This window comes from Zonotrichia leucophrys, chromosome 3 (assembly GCF_028769735.1).
Source record: "Zonotrichia leucophrys gambelii isolate GWCS_2022_RI chromosome 3, RI_Zleu_2.0, whole genome shotgun sequence".
NCBI lineage: Eukaryota > Metazoa > Chordata > Aves > Passeriformes > Passerellidae > Zonotrichia > Zonotrichia leucophrys.
Window position 1 is genome coordinate 3,691,713 of NC_088172.1, and position 16,470 is coordinate 3,708,182.

At 41.3% G+C, this 16,470-nt stretch overlaps 1 protein-coding gene across 1 annotated transcript in view; it reads left to right on the forward strand.

Annotated features, from left to right (window-relative positions):
- Positions 1-5,621: 5,621 nt before the first annotated feature.
- The window catches only part of GPR63 (G protein-coupled receptor 63), a 28,720-nt gene continuing 17,871 nt past the window's right edge, over positions 5,622-16,470 (forward strand). The window contains exon 1 of the mRNA XM_064707264.1: positions 5,622-5,958. The gene's annotated coding sequence lies outside the window, so the exon portion shown is untranslated. The remainder of the gene's footprint in view (positions 5,959-16,470) is intronic.

The following is a 16,470-nucleotide window of genomic DNA, read 5'->3' on the forward strand; positions in this document are numbered from 1 at the left end:
TTTTGTTTAAAAGTACTATTTCATGTTCATTCTTTGCTGAAGTTACTTACCAGTTCAAAGGGATTCCAGGTATTTTCCAGTGGCAAATGAGAATAATATCTTATTCAATGTAATGATCTCTTTCAATGATAAATGAGTTTTTCACCATTATTTTTATTTAACTGGAGGATCTGTGAAGGATTTGTCATTGGTTTTCAGTTCAGAAACCTCTTTTATTATAAAGATAACTTAATCTTATGAAGTTCATGGGGCATTGATTTTGGTTCTAAATAAAAAAAAATGTTTCTAATAAACATCATCTATGCTGTCCATCTTCACTTCTAGGATCTTCTAAAAGTCAAATTTGCTGAAGAATGAATGGCAACAATTCTAACATGCACAGAATTAGATTAACAAATCTGTGCCATCACAAAAGAAAGGTGCTTGTGGCAGAAGTTCAACTACACTCTTTTTTTAACTACATTCTTTTCTTAGAGTGTAGTTGAACTAAAAACTGGACATGCTCAGACACTACACTGTGGATGCTTTCCTTCACAAAGACACTGGAAAATCATTCCAGCCAGTTTCACTAGACTGTAATGTAAGGATCCCAAAGGATTTGCTGAAAACTAACATTGCTAATTTTAATACCTATGTTATCAGTAAAAAAAAAAATACTGTTTTGAAACAGAGATACCAATATGTATGATAGAGATCCTACTGAAAATTATATCAAGTAACTGAAGTAGATATAAATCTAGGCTGAAAGTGACACAACAGCAAATTTCCAAGCCCAGGCACAGATGCAATTGGAATGGGAAAAAGGCTACACTTCTTTTATTACACCCTAATCATGGAAGCATGGGAAACACTGAACTGGGAGGAGGAGCGGGCAGAGAGTGGGAAAGAAGTTTATAGTTTCTCTCTAGGAAATCCAGAAAATATTATTTGCCCCTAGGTCCTGGATGAGAGAACAAAAGGAAACAAATTAAAAAGAGTTTATCAGTTTCAGTAATACTGGATGTAGCCTCCCTGTCCAACACATTAACTGCAAGAAGAAGTTTGCTGGTTCTATTATGGGAGAGTTCAAATGAAGAGAAGTGTTGTGAGTCTCATTCCTTTCTTAAAACTAGGATATGGGATGAATATACATGGTTCTCAGAATTGAGCAAAAAATATAAGAGCAAACTATCACATTGGAGACTATTCTGTCCTATGTCCTCTACTCCTCCAAGCTCCTTAAATTATTATAATTACTGAAGGATTTGAGTTACTTAAGTTACAGCCCAAACATTACAGGGTCTTGTAGACTGGAAATTGAAAGCTGAATTTTCTCAAAACATTCTTTTTGTGCTGATGTGGATGGTGCACAGATGCAATAGAGCTTTGGTTTATCTTGCTTCAAAGGCAAAGAGTAGCAGCTGAAGCAGCAAATGGCCTTTGAGAGGCAGGTGAATTTGTGAGGTTTGTTGACCATCTTTTCATCTTTGTTATAAGAAATAAAAGAAGAATTACTTCAATAGCAGTCAGATGGCCAAAAGAGGACAAGAGGCTCTGAATGTATGGCAATACCTTAAATTGTATACTAAACTATCTCAATATTTGCTTTGCAATGAGAAAAAAATTTGTTGGCATGCTTTCTCTTTCTCTCTTCCTCTCTTCCTCTCAGAGTGAAAACAGGATAGAAAACAAAGTAACGAAGCTGTGAGGAAATGATTAGTTGACATGTGCTCCATTGCAAACACAGCTCTAGAGGATTTAATTTTTCTAGACAAAAGGTGTGAAAGCATTTTTGTGCTACATTTCAAACTCAGCTCCAATTCGCCAGCCTTCTGCACCAATGCTCAGGTCAATGTCATAAATTTCCATTTCAAAATAGCAGCCTTTTTTTCCACTATAATCCTTACTCACCCAGTCTTTCTTCCCTTGCTCCAGTTACTGTGGTAAGCAGAACAAAATACCTGTGTAACTTCAAGGACATGAATAATCCACCGAGGTCAGACCTCAGTACTGTCTCTCCCTTGTTACACTACACTGTGTTTTTTCATGTCTTCAAATTCATTCCATTACAAAGAAAAAAGCAGGCAAAAAGGATGATAAGGGGTTTTTTATGTTGCATATAGCAGAAACTACATTTTGAAATCTCTTATCTCTTGGGCATAGAGTTCAGAGGCAGTTTTGAAACTCAAGACTCTATTGGGATTGTGTACAACTCTCTGCTTAATCAAATAAATGCAAATATAAATTTGCTTAACATCTGACTTTTGTTCTGTTCTTCTGCATGCTTTCTTGCTACTGTTGGAAATACGCCCAAACTTAACTTCATTGTTTTGTCATCCATGTTGAATGCTTTGAAAAAGCAGACTTCATTTTGGGGAAATCTTCCCTGTTACCCCTGCCCCAACATTACTCTTGGCCTGTTCTGTAAGAAAACAAAATGAATCTGTGAGGCTGAACTGGAGTAGATGCTCAAGAGCAGTAATGTCCTGATTTCCCCTCACACAATACCAGTGGTTTCACAAATAGGTCTGATTCTTTGCTCCAAGTTTTTACCTACAATATCGAAAAGTATAATCTGAAAGAGTCTAAATAATGCCAAATGCTTGTGTAGGTTTCTTTCAACTGAGGACTGTTACAAGAATTGTGGCAGTTGCGCACAAAGTGAATTAACATAAACATTATGTTACTTTCATTGCAATAATAATAACAACAATTTAATGTAATCAGTGCAGTGATGGAGTAGTGAGTCATTGCTTTAGGAAAATGACCAAGGAGTCTGGAAAAGGCTAACAAACATTGTAGTCAATGAAGATTGCCTGCCTTCAGTATACATCAGGAATTAATGAGACCTGTCTCCACTATTAGAATAGTAGACAGAGACACTCCACCTTCAAGGCCCTGTTTGCACTGAGGCATTATTTAGATCAATTCAACCTTACTAGACAGCTCAGTCTGGAGCAGTAAAGCACACCAGCCTTCAGCAAGCTGCTGTCCAACCCCCTCCCTGGTAAATGATACAGGAAAGGCCAGTGCTTCAATACTGCTACTGCCAGAAATTGGAGAGTTATGGGGGAGAAAAAAAGAAAAAAGAAAACGAAAAGCATAGTTCATGGCTGCTAATTAAGTTCAGTCTCCTTGTGGAACCTACTTCTGGGGTGAGGTAATTCAGAGGATCCTCATTTGTACAATAGAATTTTCTCCTAAATCCTTCCCATGCCAGACCTGTTTTTCCCGGCTTCTTTGGGTCTGAATGACTAAGCTTTTCTACAGTCTTTTTTCAATAAAACCTTTTTGCTTCCGCCCTAGGAACAGTTAGAATAACTAGCCCTTTGTATTTTAAGTTATTCATTAAAGTTAAATGGCTTTATCTTCAAGCTTGTCCTAGGGCAACTATTATAAGGTTAACCTTTTTATAGCAGTGAATTCAGATAAGTTTCTCAATTTTCTCTGAATCTGGTCAGACACAGGTATGTACGACTATGCCCCTGCTATGGTTCACAGTTGTTGCCTCAATACCTATTTTGATTTCCCAAAGCAGCATTAGACATCAAGGGGAAAAAGGTCACAAGCCATGAAAGGCAGTTTCAGAAATACATGAGTGAATCTCATCACTTCATTTTGGTTAGTTTTTTTTTTTTTTTTGGTAAGACAGCGATCCTCAAAACAGTGTCCAGATACAACTGGATTATTGTCCTTAATACAGGGGTAACAAAAACCCACCAAAACCACACAGATCAAACCCCAAACCCAGCAAGTTCTCTACAGAGCAATCTTGCTAAGCAGAGTCTTAACCCCAGCCACATATTCCCAACAGATCACCATCCCCAAATCTCTCCCAGACCTGGAGTGCTCCTTGGCAGCCTCACCTAGAAAGCAGAGTCCTTTCCTCTTTAGTTCTGCTTTTCAAATTAGGCTCTTCGAATGCTCTCCTAAAGCTCCTTTCCAAAACAAAGAATATGTGAAGCTCATATCTGAAACCAAGGGACATTTACAGAAATCCACTGGGTACAATTAGGCTAATTAAGACTTAAGCAACTTCTCATATCCATTGCTATATGTAGTTCTCTGCTTTGGTAGTACGAACCAAACACTGTTATGTTTAATTACTCAAACCACTACAGAATCATTTAAAAACATGTTGTTGTCTCTTCCACAAGATGGAGTGCAGTGATAATATCTGAGGATTTTCAAATTGAATCAATATATCATGTCTCCCCTATGCTAGAAAAACCCTTTAAAAACTTTATCCAACCACAGCAACACAAATCAGGTTAGTTGTGGCTATTTCAGATGAGAGGAGTTCAGAGTGCATCCCAAAACTCAAACCCCACAGGTTCCTTTAGGTCTTTTATTTTGCATTCAAAATGAGCAGCAGAACCTAACAGTGATGAGAACTGAACTTGATTCTGATGGGAAATTACAACTGAAAAATAGTGCTCACACCCATTTGTAAAAGAAAATTTAAGAATAAAGAAATAATTTCACTCAGACAGAAAGAATTGCTTTTTCTCTGCCTTGCAGTTCCCAGCCATAGCCTTGTGGGTGCAGGGCTGCTGAAGTCAATCAAGAGTTGAACTCCTCAAAAATCAAAGCAGTATCAGTGCTTTGATTAGATGTAGATGCTAGCATTCTGCTGACATCCCATCAGCTGTGTGCTTAAGAGATCCATTTGGGAGAATGAGAAGCTTCCTTATTCTCTTCTTTAATGGTCTGAGTCCACTTTCTGCAGTTGTGATCTATTGTAGAGAGAAAGGTGTTTGCTGGCAATCAGGTAAATGCACTTTGAATAGGAAGAGGGATTGTGAAAGATTCTTCCTTCAGACAGCAGGCTTTGGAAGAAAAGATAGCTTTCGTATCAGTTTGCATCGTTCTATAGCCATTTAATATGATACAGTGAGTCCTGGCACTAATACATACTAATATATTAAAACAATTACTAAAAACTACATTAGCTACCCTAAGCCATGTAGACTTTGGTCTCGAAATGACCATCTATGGCCTTGCCCTTCTCAGAATCAGGAGTCACCCTATCCCAGTTTGGAAGTGACATGGCTACCAATGCCACATACTATGCAACCTTAGCAATGCAACTACATGCTATTTGGAAGATCCTCCTTACCAAGCTAGCTGTGTGGACAATGAGGAGACACAACGCCTTCTTGGTCCTTAAAAATCAGCTGGAACAACTCTGTGTAGTAAAGCCATGCTTAGAAATGAATTAATTTTCCCTTTATGTACACCAGGACTGCAGTACCACTAAGCGCATACCGTATTTATGTCCCTGCCCGGCAGGAGGCTTGGCGCTCCTCTGCATTTGCTAATGCTGCTCCTCAGCATCTTTTACCTGGATTTTTAAGGAGACGCCTTCAACTTTACAGAGCAGCCCGCTCGGCGCTGGGCGCTGAGGAATGGCACACGGTACGGGGGGGTTGCGGATGTGCCGAGCGCCGCCCGCGGAGCGGGGCACGGGGGGGGGGGCGCGGCCGCCCCGCCGGGAAGCGCCCACGGCCCCGGGGGCGGCGGGAGCCGCTGGGCCAGAGCGTGCGCGCGCCCCCGGGAGGCGGAGCCGCGGCGCGGGCGGGGCTCTGCGGCGGCGGCGGGCGGGACGGGGCGTGCTGCCGGCGGGCGGGCAGGGACGGACGGAGGCAAGCGGGGGAGGCGCTGGCTCGCCCGCCTGCTCCTCGGTCCGCCGGTTCCGCGGCGCTGCCCGGGCAGCAGAGCCGCCGCCGAAGCGAATGGGGAGGCGGCGCTGAGCGGGCTGCCCTCCGCGGGAGTCGGCAGCCGAGGGCAGCGGCGCGGCGGGCGAGCAATGCCCCTCACTTCTCTGCTTGCGCTGCCTTTCCTCCTTCTCCTCCCGCTCCCCGCTCTGAAGCTTTTGTTTTCCCCGGCCGCTGTGATGGCAGGAAACTTCCCGGAGGGATGGGCTCAGGCCGGGCTTGTGCTGCGCCGGGCTCCGCAGGGCTCCGGCCACACCGTGAGGTGAGGCGAGGCGAGCGGCGGCGTCGTGCCGCGGCCGCGGCAGTTCCGCGGGACCGGCTGCTGCTCCGCCCGGCCGAGGGCGGCGGGACGGGCGGCGGGAGCGCGGACAGAGTTGCGCCGGGGACCGCGGGGAGCCCCCGCGGCTGTGCCGCTTCCCCCGGCCGCGGTCCCACCGCCGGGACGGCGTCCTAGCCCCGGGGGTCCGTGCCCGTGGGCCAGGACTGCTCGGGGGTCGGCGCCCCGAGGAGGCTGCGTGGGCACCGGGCGTCTCTTCTCCCGCCGGAGCCGTCGGCGGGCAGCGGGGGCAGGAGCGCTGCCGGAGCCGGGTGGGCGCGCTCGGCCGCGTCCGGGGCCCGTGGAGCCGCCTGTGGGGGGCTGCTCCTCCCCCGGCGGCGGCGGGGGCCGCGCTTCCGGCCGGGGCTCCCTCCGCTCCCGGGACCGGCTCCCGGGACACTGCCCAGAGGCACGGGGAGCTGGCTGCTGGCTGTCACCTGCCCGTCTGGCTGCTGCTTCTGCTCAACTCCTGAGCCCGCCGCTGTCGGTACGGTGTGTGTGCGTGTCGCTCCTGCAGAAAAGAAATAGAAACGCCTTGCTTGGTTTTGATTGTTTTTCATCTACTTAAAAGTGTATGTAGTTTTTGTTTGAGTGTGCCACATGATGTTCCAAACTTGTTTTGTAAAAGTCAAATGATACAGTACAGCCTAGTATAGCTATATATGTAGATATGTATAGATATGTATATATTCATATATATGTATATAACAAAGCGTACAATAAACTTTTTCTTGTAAATTAACAAAAACACTTTTTGAAAGATACAGTTGATTTACAGGAAGATACAGATAACATAGGAATTTTCAATGGTCAGAGTTAGGCATGCCTGGAAAGTTAGATCCATGCCCAAGAAGCTTGCTAAACAAAATTGTCCTTACTGAAATGGATAATGAATGCTTAAGCAGTGGCAAATAGGTTTTACATAATGCATTTTCTGTGGGACATATTGCACATTCTAACATTAGAGCAAAGGCGTCAGAGGCATCAGATTGTGAGAAGGGCAGTTTTAAATAGACCATTTCAAGTTAACTGAAAATGTAAAGAAATGTCAAAGAGATGTATTTCAAGATTGGTAACATAGAATACCTGTGTATTGTCAGGTGTCAAAAATGGGGGTTTTTGTTATCTGTTATGAAAATATATTTACCAATGTTGCTGTAGCTCCAGCATAACAGTATAGACCCACTAGTAATTACATTCTTAGTCTACAGAAGTGAATTTGGTAATGACTAATAATTAGAAGTAGAGTAATTTCTAAATAATTTCCCTTTGAAATATCTACTGACAAATGATCAGCACTCTAAAGTACATTCTCTTAGCTGTTCTACCTTACTCCTTTTTTAGAGAGCAGCCTTACTGTAAGAACATATTCTAAATGTACAAAACTTTTTCTTTTAAGTGAGAAAATAAATGAGACTGGAAATTAGTAGTTCACATGCAGTGTCTGCCTACTCAGAGGAAACAGGAAGAAGGCAAGATGAGCTCTCCAAGTTTCTAATTTTCTTCGTGTGCGCTACAATGCGTAGGTGACTTTTGTCAGGTGCTGCTGATCAGGCATTGCTTGTGTGCTTCATCATTGCATCTGCCACTTCTAAAATATTCCTCTAGGAACAGTAGCACATAAAGCTTGGAGAGGCTGTGATTGCTTCTCTGCAGTTAATGAAATGCACCCAAGACCATTTTCTGGTTCTGAAGCTAAGTGCTGTGGGTTAGCCCTTGTCAATGCTGTTTAACTCTCTTGCCTTCCAGAACAGTAAATTTGCATGAGAGACCTGTAGCAGCCCTGTGTTAGAAGGATGCTGTGCTGGTGTGTGGCAGCTCAGCAGTCTGTGTGACAGTGAATTGCATTTCCAGGGAGTGATTCCTGGCATTGCTTGGTTTACTGGTGTGGCCGTAGTCTATCTGTAACACTGTCTATCTGCAGGTAGACTCCCTTAGCTCTGTACTCAATGGTAGAGATTTAATTTCCCTGCATTGAGGATCTCTGGCACTATAAAATGCTGCTTTTCATAGTCAGCTGCTTAGAAGTGCCAGGACTGCTTTCTTCCTGTTTTCTCTGCTTGTGCATGTGGTTGAAGACGGAGTAGGTGAAGGCATGGTGGTTTTCCCACTTGTCCATAAGAGGCTTTTGAGACTTGTTCTGGTGGTCTGGGAATGTTCTCCTAGGGCAATGCATGTTCATAGGCAGTCCTGATGGCTGGATGTGAAGGTCCTTGGCCTGCAGTCACGTGGAACTTCCATAATTATTTTGCTACAAGTAGCAAGTTGGGCAGAGCAAGTTGGGTTTGTTCTTTTTTTGGTGGTTTTTTTTTTTTATGCTACAAAGGAGTCAGACTTAGTTGTTAAAGATGAGGGGAGGCAAGAGGAAGTGTATCTATCATCTAAGAAATCCTACTTGTAGTATCCAGAATTCAGGTCAAAAATTGTCAGATCCTGCTGCCTCTCATAGACATATAAAATACTTTATTAGAATGGTGAACTTTTTATCTCTGTAATGTGTTGTCAATCTTTATTTTGCTAACCTAGATAGTAGCACAGTTTGAACTTGAGTAGTGAAATTGTTTAACCATCTCATTTCCAGCTGAGGGTAATACTTGGATACTTATGTAAGCCTGAAGTATGTGATGTGACTGGGCTAATGCTCTTAAGTACTTTCCCAAACAGGCAGCTTGGCACAGTCAGATTCCTGTTGATTTCATTAGAATGTAACCTCATAAAATACAATTCTTAATATTGAGCAATTTCTGTGTGTAGTTTAGGAGAAAGGTGAGCTATCTTTTTTTTTTCCTCCTTGCCTGTGTAAAAGCACTGTTTCAGTAAGGTGTATTATACTTAAATAATGTTGGAGGTATCTAAGGAGTCCCACTGGCTTGAATGGCACTTTGAGAAATCTCTTGCATAACTGTAACCTAATTTACCTCAATCTAGATGTTTATTATACACAAGCTGTGTTTAAAAGAATATTACCAAGACCACATAAGCACAGAAGAGTTTGGAAATTTAAAGCTTTGAAGTAGTGAAGATGTGGCCTGTGGGAACTGTGCCTTATACTATCTAGGACCCAGTTTTTTTCAGAATGCTTTGCATCTCGAATAAGGCAACCAAAATTAGTGACTGGTTATCACTTTTGCATCTCTCCTGGATTTTCTCCTCCTTGTAGTTACTAAAGCAAGGCTTGAATCATGTTGATTAAATGTAACATGGTGACATACAATAATTGTGGAGAAAGCAAGGGTTTGAACTCTTGTTTGTCTTAGTGACCTTCCGAAAGAAGATGGATTCTGTGGGATAAGCAGAATTTAGTCACATAGTTAAAGCCTATGTCACAGGGTTTGACTGCTACTTCTCAAGTCTTCAGAGCTTGACTTTTGAAGACTAATTTTTTAACAATTTTTGGATGTAGTTTTGGGTGTAATTTTCTCAGTGCTTTTTTTTTTATCCCTAAAAGAAATAGAAGCAAAAGTTGTAGTTTTTTTTTCCTGGGGTATCTTTGATAATTTCTGATATCGTTAGCAAAGTGAGAACCTCTAAATGCCAGCTCAGGCTGTAACTGTCTAAAATGTAGGTCATGATCCATAGGTGGATTGACAATTAAGAGAGATAGCAGCCTTTATACATTTGTTATGAAATAACCCGCCTACTCTTTATGTGATATAATATAACTGACTTGAAGCTTTGATGCCCAGTTCCAATTCTGTTGGCCACCCATTCTGTGGGCAGGTCTGTCTGGTGACTTTACTGTTGTTTTCCCTGCAATATTCTACCTACCTTTTTCTTCTTGGGTTATCTTATTACCCTGCTGCTTTCTACATTTTTCTGCCACATCCTTTTCTTTGTTGATTTAATAAACTGTAGTTGCTAGTCACTTCATTTGTGCAGTGTGACTATTTTGTCCTAATCTAGCTTGCAGCCCTCTAGTTGCATGGGTCAGGTCAGCTGGCCAAGCAGATCAGGTCTAGAAAGCAAAGAGAAAACTGGCTTTCAGACCCAGTGCTTGGCTTTTGCAGGCTGCAGTGAGGAAATAATCACTTTATAACCTAGGTGAACTGAGGCTGGGGCACAGAACTACAGAATAACTGAGATTGGAAGAGACCTCTGGAGGTCGTGTAGGCCACCTCTCTGCTGAGAGATGAGTCTGGTTGAAAGTTAGATGAGGTTTCTCAGGGTCTTGTCCACTTGAGTGTTGAAAATCACAAAGGATGGAAATTGTACAGCCTATGTGAGTAACCTGTTCCAGTGTTTGACCACTGTCACTGTGAAGTTTTTTCCCTAAGGCCTAATTGAAGTTACCATACTGTAGCTTGTGTCAGTTGTCCTGGTCCTTTGCTATGAGCCTCCAAGAATATTGAGGTTCTTGTGCTCTTAAAAGCAACAGATACTTTTCTAATGCTTAATAGCTCACTTTCTGTTTGGAATATAGATAACTTTTGCCAAGTACATAAAAAACAATTCTGTTCCAGCCATGGTTGCACACCTTATTCAGTAACAGGCTGATCAAATCAGTTGGATTACTTTTTTGTTAATGGGGGCAAAATAAAAGTCTTTGCCAGCCTTGCTCTTTGAATCAGATGAGATGTTTGAAATTTCTCCTTTCTCACCCATGACCATGCATTGTATTTTCCATCAGGTGACTACCTCATTGTGTGTAGTGAATAGATGCCAGTGGTTTAGGAGGTAAATTTAAGTCTACAAGCTGGGCTTCTGAAAGACAGCTTTGTCATCCTGCGGGGTTTTTTTCCACCTTATTGGGTGTATGGACCACCTGCATAGCAAATTTAAACCCACTGACTACTTTTGAGGGCTCTGTTAGAAATGATCTACAGAGTACTACATTGACACTGAAGTAGTCTCAACCAGCCTTTCAGGCACAATCAGTGGGGAGAAAATGAGCCTGTTCAGAAAGTAGTTTATTCTACCTATTTGCTCAGTGTCTCTCTGCTTTGTGTCATTAGAGTCTCAAAGGCTCTTAGCCTTTCTATCCAGCTATGTTAAGGCAAGGTTAATCCTTAGTGAGCACCTTTCCAGTCCTTTATTTTCTTGCCATTGCTCAATATATGATCACATGTCTTACTTGCAGCCAATTCTGAATGCTTGATAATTAACTTCAATATGTATTTCTTTTGTGGTGATGTTCATCTCTGTATCTCAGTTCTTCAGGAAAAGTTAAATTATCTTCATTACCCTACTGCCTTGTGCAAGTTATTCTGCCTCTTAAAAAGGCAAGAAGGGATAGGACGAGGGCAGAAAATTTCACAAACAAGAGGTTTTGATTGCTTTGAGCACAAGGGGGAAACTGTGCAACAAAGCAGAAGAAAAAACGTGTTTTTAATGCAAATTGTGAAATAATAATCCTGTCTTTCTAAAGCTGTCTAAGAACTTCAAAACTTGCTACTACTTAGAAGTGGTTATTGCTACTAGTTTTCCATATAAGTAGTGTAGTTCATAAAATTATCCCTTTCGAAGGATTGTACAAGGTTCATTCTGTATAATGATAGAAAGAGACTGATATCTTGTGAAAAATAGAGATTACTTTCTTTTTGTCAAAACTTGAAATGTAATTTGGAAACACATTATATATCTTGATTAAGTTCTTATTTTCAGTAGATGTTCCAACAAGCCTTTTATTACATGATCATTTTGATTTTGACTCTTTTGTCAGTTGTCACTTCTGAATTTTCTCTAGATCATTTTCTTGAGTCTTACGTGAGACTTGTGGGTGTGTTTAAAAGCACTGTACATCATATACATGTGATATTTTGATATTGCTAACTATATGTTCATATGCTTTTGCATATATAAACTTCAAATAATGATTTAAAATTCATGCCCAAATTTCCTGCACTTCATCCTATTACCAAAATGACTTTAAGAACCAAAGAAAATCTCCAAACAAAAATCTAAACTTCCCACAAACATCTAGCCCAAGACATGTTATGAAATGTAGAAGAAATGAGCGTGGTGTATTTGTGCTTCCATTCTCCCAACAGGGCACACATGCCCACTAGTACCCCAGACCTTCATATGCTTGAGTATTCTGGGAAAATCATGTGGCCTGCAAAGGAAGTACCTCTTTATTTCTGAAGCAAAATCAACTGAATTGCAGTAGGGCCTCCCACCACATGCCTTATTTCTGGTTTGAAGGGTTTGTGAGTTGGTAGAGCTGAGAAAAGCTAATTCTATTCTTTACACAACTGAATTCATTCAGCATGTCTGCCCAACCTCCAAGTGTGTCAGTTGTGATAAGGAGGTGACATTTAAAAGAAATTTGGCAATATTTAATAATGACTCATAAGGCATGTTGAGAGTATTTATAACAGGGAGAAGTTGTACTATGCATTACTGATATTGGGACATCTGCATCTGCTCTCAGAAATTTCCATTGCATTTATTATGGCAATAGGGTTGGGGTTGAGTGCATTTGCTGACTGAAGTTAGGAGTGTTTTCCCTCTCCATTCCATTCATTTTGATAAGAAGGCAATTTCCGACTGCATTCATCTTTTCTGGAGATATCAAATCAAAGCATGAAATCTCAGGTAATAGCACTTATGCTGTTAAACTGTTAGATCCAAATGAACTGGATTAAATGTGTTTTCAAGGCTGCCACAAATGATAGACTTGGAAAAGCATCTTCATGGTACACTGCCAATATGGTGATACGCTTCAAGCTATTTTCAGCAAGGCTGAAAATAAAATAGCCCTGGAATATTCTCTCTGTTTTTTCTGCACTGTTTGCAAAGTCTGTCTCTGTTCTTGGATATATAGCTATTTGAAAAAACAATCAGATTCTTTGTTTATTGATGCCAGTATAAATGAGTGTGAATTAGGCATTGGTCCAGAGACTCACCTGTTTCTTTGGTGGTCTTCCAAGACTTCACACGTGTGAAATGACGGGAAAGATGGGTTATCTTGATTCAGTTACAGTGTTTGTGGGATCCTGGCAAGCTCCAGAGCACACTGAGGATCTCAGCATCTTAACTCCAGGGAGCAGGGCCTGGTGAATCACTCCTTGGGGAGGCTGGTGTCAGCTGTTGACAGGGCAATTTCTGCAGTTTGCTGAAACTACAGAATTGCAGAATGCACCTATTAAGTATTACGTTACTCTTATATGGAGTCCTGAGTCAGATTTTCAGGCAGATGTGTGCAGACCATTATAGGTACCCAGAGGTGTTCATATACAGTACTGTTACAAAACAAGAGAAATAAAATAGGTACATGAAATGATTTGGATGAATTCACTTTCCAGAAGTGCATGTTCTGTCTGACTGCTGAGCAAGCTTATGTGGTTACCTGAAAGCTGTTGTTGAATTAGGTGGGATCAGTCTCAGCCCTAGTAGGAAGAAAAGGAGGAGGGGGATGGTGTGTGTCAAACCAGATGCTGGTAAGGAAATGGAATTCCCTAAGGTCTGAGGTTGGGGATTCATATTGATAAACACTTTCCAATTTTGTCACACATTGCCTAAAGGGCTACCCAGTTCAATCCTCAGCCTGCTCAAATATCTCTTCATTGCTGTCAGCAGGTCAGGCAATGAGGACTTGTGTGCCACCACTGTACAGCTGAGTCACACAAAGTTGTGCAGAACTGAAATGGCTCACTGCATGCCAGAGGTATTCTGTGGATTAAAGACTGGCTTGCTGTTAATGAGTCTTTGAGATAGAGGCAGTGGTGGTTCTATTCTGCGTAACTTTGCAAGGTTGAAGTTGCCAAATTCACGCAAAACAGTGTATGTTTAAGATGCATCCTGTGATTTTAAGTTGTATCCATTCATCCTGTGATAGAAGGTCTGATGTTATCCAGTTTCACTGGGAAATTGCTAGTTACCATCCAGTTCTTCGCCTGGATATCCTGAATAGTTTGACTCTGTTATTTATACCCCATTACTGTTGTGGACTGGATTTTTAGTTTAGTTTGTATAGATGATGCTTGTGGTTTTAGATGCAAAAAGTTAAAGAGTAAGTACTTCTAAGACAAGTGGCTGTATTTTGTAATGTGATCAATTTTCATCAGGGTTTTTCTGGCTGTCATTCATGGCATTGCATTCTGGGTCTTGCAAATTACTTCTCTTTGAAAAGTCTTAAGAGAACTGATTGACCAGGTGCAGTTCTAAAGGCCTCTTCAGCTGGACATGGTGAAACAAAGATGAAGTATTTCATTTCTGAAACTCTTGGTGGAAGATATTCTCAATATGGGAACCAGCTTTTCAAACTAGAGAAGTGAGAATTTGTGTGTGTGTTTTAAGGACATTACTGCCATTTCAGATTCATTTACATGCTCAGTAATCACGATAACTGTTTAAAATATAAATGGTTTTGAGCCTATTTCCGGTGTACGGGAGGATATGGTTTGAGAATTTAGCTTTCTGCAGCCAGATGGATTATAGTGTTGCTAAGGAAACAGACTATAAATGAAGTGGCAACTGGGTGTCCCTAGAATATCAGACTGCTTGAAGCTGGTATTTTAAACTCATTTGGGTGGGTAGCTAGATGATGTGATGAGAAGTTAATTTCCTGTATTTTATGGTTCATTAATTTTCATTGCTTTATTAGTACTTAGAAAAGGTACCTTAACTTCCCACTCCCACTACCTGGCGTGTGGGTCACTGAACCAAAAATTGCTATGGGAATTAGAAAATGGACAGAAGCTGTACAGGGACACAGGTTCTAAAATAATCATTCAAACTACTGGATAGGTAACAGTGTATAAAGACCTGGCAGCAGTGTGGTCTGACTGAAAAACTGATATAAGGAAGTGAGCTGAGTTGCTTCAGAGTACTTGGGAAAGAACAGAGCTTCTACAGACCTGGTGAAGTTACAGGTTTTGAACTTCATGTATAAACATATATTATTGCTATTTGATACACATACATGAAGTTGCTCAGAGTAGGAAAATGATACTTGCTCTGTTCAAGAAGATACTTAGCTCTTTTTTTTCCTAGTGCTTTTGCTGAAAATGTATCAGATTCCCAGACCAGGGTTAATGACTGATACATCAGAGTGGTGGTTTTGGTTTTTCTTTCCTTACCAGTGAAAAGGGCAAGCATACCTGAGCCATTCTAGCTAAGCATGCAGCTAATAGATCAAGACTTAAGTAAGCTGAGCCTGCAGGACAGACAGCAACCTCTCCTGTTGGGAAGGTGGACTGGGAGGAGGACAGGCAATGGTTCAGTCTGTGGAGCTTCAGAAACTTGCCTTAGCTACTTCTGTAACAAAAAGGTCTGGAGAGCTCTTGGTAAGACTGAAAATTGTAAGAACTTGCCAAGCAAAGATAGTTTGTAAGCTAAATATGAAGTGGAAGGCTAAGGAAGGTTTTCAGGTATGTACAGGTGGTGGGTAGAATTTACATTCTATGTTGTGAATTGAAATTAAACTGTTTCCAATAAAACGCATTCTTGAAACCTTCTCAACATACAGCATTTGAGCTGTTGTTTAGAGTACATTTGAGAGAACTGTTTCTGGTCTTTTCTGCCAGGTAGGCAACAGAGGTCTTTGCGGAGATGGCATTAAAGCACTATAACTTTTCCCTCTGTGATTGTCAAATGACTGGATTTATTGCATTTATATGAGTGCTGTCAGTTTGCGCACAGATCAGGATCTGCCACTGTCTTTTCACTGGAACAGTAGCTAGGCACAGGCTAGAACTTCATTGCATGTAAGACATGACCTTTCCTCTAAAATCACTCCTTTGCTGAGGGGCTTTGGCACTGAGCAGGTTCAATTGTCCTGGTGGCTGGTTGCTCCTGATGCCTTGAATCTTCCTGTGTCACTCTCTGTGCTCATTGTGTGGTGGAAGGAGCAGTAGGACCCCTGAGAAAGGTGTCAATAAAGAGGTTTTTTTATTTTTTTCTCCTGAGCTGGAAATACAGGAGAAGCATCACTTCTGATTTATGTGAGTTGGTTTTTTATGTCTTAGGCTGAATAATGTTATTTTCAGCAGTATCATTATGGTCTGTAAAGAGGTTTACAGAGAGCAGAGAGACAAGGGTTTAGTTTTCTGATCTCATGGCAGATGTCATTGCATTTGTTTTCCTATAAATCATGCCTATAACTTTGAGTTATTTCTAACTTTTGTGTGTTTTAAAAGGTTGGTACAACTCCCTCGGTCTGAATTTTTCAGCTGTTACTGAGTAACTGTAATTGAATTAGAAATTATATGTTACAATTATATGTTACATTTATGCTATTCAGAGTCATTCTGGTTGCAGGATGATAAATTCCATACAGTATTTTCTCAGCTTCAATTTCATGTCTAAAGACAGACTGAATAAACTTCTCTGTAACAGAAGAAACATTGTAATTATTTGCAAAATTCATTAGTTGAGCATATTTAAACAGCCTTTGGTTGAGTAGGGAAATATGATCTTTAGCTACCAAAGTGGAAGACAACAGGAATTAATGGATTACACCTTTCTGGTAAGGTAATACTTTGTAGGTTGGAGGGATTTGGGATGTTTTAATTTTTC